Source organism: Eurosta solidaginis, chromosome X, assembly GCF_040869045.1.
Source record: "Eurosta solidaginis isolate ZX-2024a chromosome X, ASM4086904v1, whole genome shotgun sequence".
NCBI lineage: Eukaryota > Metazoa > Arthropoda > Insecta > Diptera > Tephritidae > Eurosta > Eurosta solidaginis.
In genome coordinates, this window is record NC_090324.1 from 107,163,907 (window position 1) to 107,166,420 (window position 2,514).

The following is a 2,514-nucleotide window of genomic DNA, read 5'->3' on the forward strand; positions in this document are numbered from 1 at the left end:
TGACAAGCTCTCAGTGAAAACCCACCTGCCTCGCAGAGGCCGTTCGGAGTCGGCATAAAACATGTAGGTCCCGTCCGGCCAAATTGGATGAGGTGATATATGTACATTGGCCACCGCGGTGTGATGGTAGCGTGCTCCGCCTACCACACCGTATGCCCTGGGTTCACACCCCGGGCAAAGCAGCATCAAAATTTTAGAAATAAAGTTTTTCAATTAGATGAACAATTTCCTAAGCGGGGTCGCCTCTTGTCAGTGTGAGGCAAGCGCTCCGAGTGTATTTCTGCCATGAAAAGCTCTCCGTGAAAACTCATCTGCCTTGCAGATGCCGTTCGGAGTCGGCATAAAACATGTAGGTCCCGTTCGGCCAATTTGTAGGGAAAATCAAGAGGAGCACGATGCAAATTGGAAGAGAAGCTCGGCCTTAGATCTCTTCGGAGGTTATCGTGCCGTACATTTACATATTTTATTGAATTTTTATGCTTTCCCCTATTAAGAATGAAAATATATGAAAATTTACATTTATTTTTATAAAATAAACCTTTATTTACTTACATTTTTAGAAAATACTCAACTGCAAGAGAAATACAACAATGAAAAAATGAAATACAACAGCATTTAACTAATTGGATTGTTTTCGATAGCAAAATCGATATTATCGGATTATATGACACCTAAAACCGACACTACTTCCAATTCGAACATTAAACTGATAACATTGGATTTCATGACACCAAAGTAATTTTTTTTGTCGTTTTCAAATCAGATTCCGACAACAATTGGATTCCATGACAGGCCTAATTAAGTATGTTTTTATGGGAAACGCGTCATCAGCCACAATCACAAAAGGCATTTCAGCAATTTCTAGCGGAAGTCGCCTCGGAGGCGGGAAATTTAATGTGTTGTCAGCATGAGCACTTGAAAGAGGGCATCTGAAATTTTGATTAAGTTATGATAATTCTGGTGCAACATGCATGTGATTTACCTTGCGAAAACGCCCCCGTCAGACTCACGGCCATATGCCTCAACTTCAACAAACACAAATTTGTTGTCAGCATCCGCCAAAGCCATCAGGACAATGCGGTTATACGTTTCGTAATTGAAATACTCCGAACCGGAGTTTGATGGAGCTTAAATATCAATAGGCTTTCTATCTAATGCCCCGCAGCAATTAGGAAAATGCCATCGCTCGTTAAAACGGTCAGCAACCTTCGTCCATTCGTCATGGGTGCTCGGAACCTTTATGGAAGATAAAATACATATGTTTTAACGCTTTTGCAGGAATACGCATGTTACGTTCACCCACCTTTAAAAATTCTTCTCCTAAAACAGTATAAAGAGCCCGACATGTCTCATGTATTTTCTTACAAATGGCGGTTTTCCCCAGAAGGAAAACACTCATCAGGCTAGAAAAGCTGGCGCCAGTTGCTAAATAACACAAAGTAACAGCAATTCCTTCGCCAACTGAAATAGGTTGTCGAAAATTTTTTTTCTTGAAAATGTATGGAGTGAGGCGCTCCACAAGAAAATCAAATTTCCACAGACTTTCGCAAAAAATTAATCAGCCACTTTGGATCCCGCTTGACCAGCTTAGTACGCAACGTAGAGTAAAACCCACATGTCTCTCTATTCCGCAGACCGGGTCGAATCCACCACTGTTTCGGCTTTCTTTGGTTATACTTTTTATTTTCCCAATCTCGTAGCGATGTTACCAAACAAAGAGCGGCAGTAGCTGTACTAATTTTTATATTTTTACGCATTTTATTTGTTCATATTGTTTTACTTTCAAATATTCTTTATATTTATATAACGCTGATCAGCTGCCAAGAAATTTTCTTGAATTTTTAAGTACTTTCGTACAGTCTAAAGCACATAAAAGCATGAACGCAAGCGTGTTTTTGCGAAAAAGTAAAATGTAAGAAAAAAGCTGCCGGCCGATAATCGGTTGCAATTTTAACACCATCCCGGCTGATTTCATTAGCTGATTGAATTTTTTCGGTTTATCAGTGGCTGTGCAAGCGTACTCTTAACTTGTAAACGAATGTGTATGTATAGAAATATGTAAATGCGAATAGCATGAATGAATTCTCAATAAAGATGTTATTAGTAATTCATTACAGGTGTGGAAATGTTTGCCGTATTTATATACCTAAATAATGAGAAAAGAATTACTAATATCTTAATTAACAGAGTCTTGCATTAATGTTTCGGGTATATATCCGACCAAGCAAAGTAAACGTGATGTAAATTTTTGAAAAGTTTTCTGAGACAGACACTAAGCTTAACGATACGTTGATTATTTCTTGTTTACGAATTGTTTAGGCTCGTTCCTGAAACGCCTATGAATGTAAACTTATAAATATTTAAAAAAAATGTTTTTATAATTTAGATTCTTAGCATATTTTTTATTGAACGACAATTTTCATTTAGATTAATAATTTCAATATTATAAATGTGCATTAGACTGGGTCGATTTATTAACCGATATCGCGCCATCGATTTTTCGATAGGATTTGC

General features: G+C 37.7%; 1 pseudogene; it reads right to left on the bottom strand.

Moving 5' to 3' along the window:
- Positions 1 to 978: 978 nt before the first annotated feature.
- LOC137234240 (uncharacterized) lies at positions 979 to 1,757 on the bottom strand (annotated as a pseudogene).
- Positions 1,758 to 2,514: the final 757 nt, after the last annotated feature.